This window comes from Amphiprion ocellaris, chromosome 18, assembly GCF_022539595.1.
Source record: "Amphiprion ocellaris isolate individual 3 ecotype Okinawa chromosome 18, ASM2253959v1, whole genome shotgun sequence".
Taxonomy (NCBI): domain Eukaryota; kingdom Metazoa; phylum Chordata; class Actinopteri; family Pomacentridae; genus Amphiprion; species Amphiprion ocellaris.
Genome location: NC_072783.1, coordinates 29,156,005 through 29,161,933, shown reverse-complemented (window position 1 = coordinate 29,161,933; position 5,929 = coordinate 29,156,005).

The window sequence follows — 5,929 nt, the reverse complement described above, 5'->3', positions numbered from 1 at the left end:
CAAATCGTGACTGACAACTGTATTTATGCCGCTCTGACTGTCTTGTAAGACTGAAATTTAAATATTAAATGAGGACCCTGAGCAGAGATAGAGTGAAGAGCTGCAAACATTGTGGAAACTGAGAGGTCATAAAACTGACATCCACACAGACACTGTATGCCTTAGCAGTGCTTAGATTAGTTTGAGAAAGCTCTAAAAAAACAAACAACCCACCAAAACTGGGAGGGAAATGAAACCAAAAAAAGAATACTGCTTTATTGCACAGTTTAGAAACGTGTGCAGTAGATGCATAATGGTTGACTATTATGTGACTCTTTGCTTTTAATAGGCAGATATTGCAACCATTACCCATTGCAAGTCTAAAACCCTGTCAATATCAATTGGGTAAAAATGATAACAAGCCCTTTTGTTTGGTGAAAACTACAAAAAAGGGCATTCCAAAGTATTATATGGGCTCCATTAATACCACTGTGCTCTCATATGTGCATCAAATATCTTATTATATTACAGTCTAGTCTGCACTGTGGATGTCCCACTTGTCATGCTATGTCATACTAAATCTATTTCCATCTTTCTATCTCACAGACCAAAATTTATGCTTCACTGTTTGAAGAGGAAAAGTTGTTTTTCCACAAGTCATATGCTAACAGTCCATCCCAGATTGAAACACATGCAGAGTTAAAATTGAGTCAGATATCAGTGTCGGGCTGAGGGTAGGGGTCATGAATACACTAAATAGGCTAACTTTTTTTAGAATTTTTCTTGTGCACCAACCAGCCAAGGGATGGCAAAAGTCTGGCTAAAGTTCTCTGGTAAAACCTTTTAGGGGGCTATATGCTCATAGAACTTGATTTACATCCAGTAACTATCATATTTCTGGCAGAACTATTTTGCAGAACCATTTCAGTTTTCATACTGATGCATTTTACTATCACAACCACCCCCAGTTTAACCACATACTTCTTAGCAACAATTAGGTGTTTTACATTGATTTTGCAGCAGTTCAAAGATTTTGTATTGATATCATTGAAAAGTAGACAGTAAAAATGCATTTTTTTTTTATTTTCAGTGTAAATAGTACAAGAGAGCATGAAAGCAATGACAGTCGCCTGAGGTTCAACAAATGTGAGCAGAAAGCTGCCACTTCGAATCACTGGCAGCTTAGGAAAACACAGGAGACAACTGCATTCAACCTGCCCTTTTCAAAAGCAGCAGCTCACTATTGTCTATTAACAGTCAATGTAGTTATACCTTGTGTATTGTATGTCCTAAAAATCTTTCCAAAACGACTCAAAAATTACTCAAAAGTAGTCCAAAATGAGTTTGAATTTTGTCCCTAGTGATGCACAAATTATCCAGAATGACACAAACTAGCAATCAGATAAATTTGTATAATAAGTAATACTGTAAGCTTTTAACTTTAATATTTAAATTAGTAAAGTGCATATATAATAAATTATACTGCAGAGTTCTAACATGAATGTTTAATTTAGTTAGAAATTTTGTATAATAAATAATGTAGAGTTATAAACAAAATGTTTTGACACCAAGCAACAGCTGTGGAACAAAACAGCTGAGTACTCTGCAGAGGAAAGTCAGCGAGGAGGTAGAGGAGCAGGATCTGAGACTGAGGGAGAAGAATAAATAAACTCCACGAGGAGAGTGAGATCATGCAGGAGGAGAAGAATGTAATGCTGCAGAATAAAGCCCTGCTGTTCATAGAGCACATGGGCACAGTGACCAAAAGAAAGGAACAGTCTGATCAACTCAGCTGCAGTTACAAAACCATAATCAAGATGCTGAACGAGCATCTGAAGAGGAGAAAGAGCAAGTACAGCATGCTGAAAGAAGAAAAACGTAGTCTAACCAGCTGAAGGACAAGGAAATCCTCCAGAATCTGACGGAGAGACTCTCTGTGATGCTCAGTGACACCAAGAAGCAGCTGTGGAACAAAGCAGCTGAACTTCAGCAGAGTAAGAAGGTCCAGATGACCAAATCTAGCCTTCTGCAGGAGAAGCTCATTTAGGAGACCTACGAGAGAAAGGAGGTGGAGGAGGAGAAGAAGAAACTGCAGCAGGAGAAGGAAGACATGGAGGAGAACATGAAGTTGATAGAGAAAAGGAATAAAGAACTGTAGGAAGAAAAGCCACCTGGCTGGCATGGAATCCAACCCCTACATTTGTCCCAGAGGATGGTGGGCTCATCACATGGAGACTTCCTGATGTTTCTTTGGGCTGTGCCTGACCAAGTCCCATGCAGCAAGACATGGCCATCAGACCCTTGGGATGACATATCTCATCTGGCTGAGTCATCAATGGTTCAAAATTAGTCAAAAAGAGCTCACAATTTGTCCAAAATTATTCATAAATTTACCAAAATGACTCAAAATGTATCTAAAATGGGTCAAAATGTATCTAAAATGGGTTACAATTTGCCCAAAATTATTCTCAAATTTACCAAAATGACTCAAAATGTATCTAAAATGGGTCAGTTTGTCCAAAACTATTCTCAAATTGGCTAAAATGACTGAAATTTTGTCCGAAATTAGTTAAAAATTCCCAGAATGACAGCAAATTTGTCCAAAATTAGCTAAAAATTGCCCAAAATTACACAAAATCTGTCGAAAATTTGCTAAAAATTAAGCAAAATGTTCAAAATCGGTCCAAAATTGTCCGAAATGGCATGAACTTGTCTAAAATGACTCAAGCTCTGTCTCAAATGACTAACAAAAATTCAAAAAGACTCATCGATTGTCCCAAATAACAGAAAACAATTAAAAGTCTTTTCGAAAATGATTTTAAAAAATCTAAAGGGCTTTTAAATTGCTCATAACAACAAAAACCTGTAAAGGTTAAAATTTTGATCCAAATGGCTCAGAATTATTCCAAAATTACATAAATTTGTCTAGTGTGCATCACAATTGTTTGAAGCAGCCTGTAAAAGCACAGGACCTGGTTTTCAGAAGACAGGACTGAGAATCTATCTGTGTAGGATCTGACAGAACTGACAGTCTGTCTGATTGATCTGTATCAGTGACCACTGTTAATCCCTCTTTCAGTCATGAAACATGAATAAGAGAATTAAACCTCCTGAATCCTCCTTGTGCTTTCTGGTGACATTACATTTCTCTATCTATTGACCAAAGCTATTAAGTAATAAAGTGAACCGGACATGTGATGGAAGAGAAAATAAAAATAATTGTGAGCAGGATAAGAGCAGAGCAGGAGGTTAATATTGTTGCTCTATATGTGACTGTGACCGTTTGACATTTCTAAATCTCCCATATGTGAATCTAAGGACATTTCCTGGTAGCCGGTAATATTCAGATTAACAGTCAGTTTGTACATGATGAATGATAAATGAAAAGACAAACGGTTTAATATTGCACAAGGTAGAAAAACAGCCCTGAACACAATGTTAAGAGGGTCATCAAACTGGCGAACACGAGGTGATTTATTTAGTTGTTAGATAACTGTTTTTACATTTAAAAATAATCCGCCTTTAATTACTTTTATTGCCTCATATCGATTGTTGTTAAAGATCTCCTGAACTCTTGAATGTGGCCCCATTTGTTTAGCCCGGGTTGAAGGCCAACTGTAATAAAGAGCGCCGCTTCGTTTCAGCTCATATTCCTCTCCTTATCTAATCCCATTAAGACTCACGCTTCAGGAAATAGGAGTGCCTCCTGGTAATGAGGAAACACATTAATGGAGCTACAAAATGGCCTCACTGTACAAAGACTGTTTTCTCCTTCAGTAATCCCTATGACATCTCCCTGCAGATCTCACATTTATTTATATATACGGATGGTTTTATAGCCGCAGATCCATTTGGTAATGATTGCACACAGTTAAATGATATTTTTAGTGAAAGTACAGTGTATGGAGCCGCTGTGCATCCAAATTAAATCAGGATATCAGGTACATTATGCCCTGTAAAGCTTCATTCCAGCTACTGAAGGTCTGTGAAACCCAGATTTTAAAATGTGAGGCTTCTTCAAAGCCAGTCCATTGTTTATGCATGATGGTAAGTTGGAAACAAACACCAGCAACTACAATCCAGACTAAACAGAAAGATATGGTAATGCTAACAACAACATTAGCAATGGTAATGCTAAAATAAATGTACCAGTGAATAGGAAGTCACCACTCCAAGGCAAGTAGTGGGAGAAAGTTGTCTTTTATACAGTTGTGAGCAAAATTTACACACGCTTGTGAAGACCATGTATATCTTGACAATCTTGAGTTTCTAGTGACAGTGAAGGATGAAAAACAATCAGATCAAAAATATAAATACAGCAATGCTCATATTTGGTTACATGTTCCTTGACCATTTTTGACCTCAACTTGGTGCTTTTTGGTAGCCATCCACAAGCTTCTGGTTGTATCTTTGACCAGTTCTCTTGACAGAATTGGTGCAGTTCAGCTAAACTGCACCAATTCTTTCTTCAGCACAGTCCATAGGTTCTCAACGGGGTTTAAGTCGAGATTTTGGAGAGACCAGTCTAAAGCCTTATTTCTAACCTGATTTATTCATTTATTTACCATTTTTTAAAAGTGTGTTTGGGGTCATTGTCTTTTGGAATACCCAACTGCTTCAAAAACACCCCCAAAGCATAATACTGCCACCCCCATGCTTGATGGTAGATAGGATGTTCTTGAGATTAAAGGCCTCATCTTCTCTGCTCCAAACATGTTTCTGGTCATTGTGGTCAAAAAAACTCCATTTTAGTTTTATCCATACACAGAACTTTCCTTTAGAAGGACTTTCTTTTGTCCATGTGATCAGCAGCAAACTTCAGTCAAGCTTTAAGGTGCTGTTTCCAGAGGAAGAGCTAGCAAAGTCCTGGCTGATACCTGTACTCTAGCAGCTTCTAATTCATTGCAGATCTGCTTTTTGGTTAGTCTTGGCTGACCACTGACAATCCTGACTAACTGTCTCTCAGCAGCAGGTGATAGTCTGTGTTTACTCTCTGATTGTGGCATTGACACAAGTATACCATGAACTTTATACTTAGAACTGTTTGCACAGATGATTTTGGGATCTGTAGTTGCTGCCTTGACGTGTTCAAGTCAATGGTTTGCTTCTTCAGATCTCTACTCAGCTGCTTAGACTTTCCCATTTTAGTGTTTGTGGCTGAGTCTATATCAGATAGGCCCAATTTAAATTGGCTCAGAGGAGTCAGCAGCTGTAGCCAATCATAATCACTGACAAGAAGTTAGGAGGCCATGCAACTAAGAAAATCTGATTAACACAACTTTCTTCAAGACCAAAACTAACGATTCAAGTTGCTGTATGTTTGTGACTGAGCAGATTTTAGAATAAATCTATCAAAGAGCCAAAATGCATGATTGTTTTTTTTGACACGGACATACAGTATGTTTCGATCATACCATCATAGACAATTAAGAGTTATAGGAGTCATTAGAAACTCAAGCCTGCCATGATATTCATGGTCTTCAAAAGTGTATGTCATTTCTTGTTACACAACTGGATGTCTAGATTCCTACTACAGTGGTCAATTTAATATCTACCTGTGTCATCAGATATCCAGCAATTATCTACAAGCCTACCAATTTACCAGAAAATAAAGAAATTCTTTAAACTCAAGTCACTAATGATCTGAATTGCTCATTTTATCATTTCAATTGCTTTGAGCAGTCTTAAGGAGAATTGCTTTATTTTTCTCATTTTCACACACATACACACACAGCAGCCTGTCTACACCACTTATCAATAGATGCATCTGCAGACACTTCAGTCACACCTTTTCCAGTGTGCATGAAAGAAGGCTCCCTTCACGGCCCAAGCAAGAAGTGAAAATGACTGGATGACTGGATGCAGCATCGGTAGCGCAGGGTTGATGTGGCTGACAGTGTTGGTGTGGAGGTGTGATATAGCCGTCCATGCTGCTGTGGCTTTGTTGCTT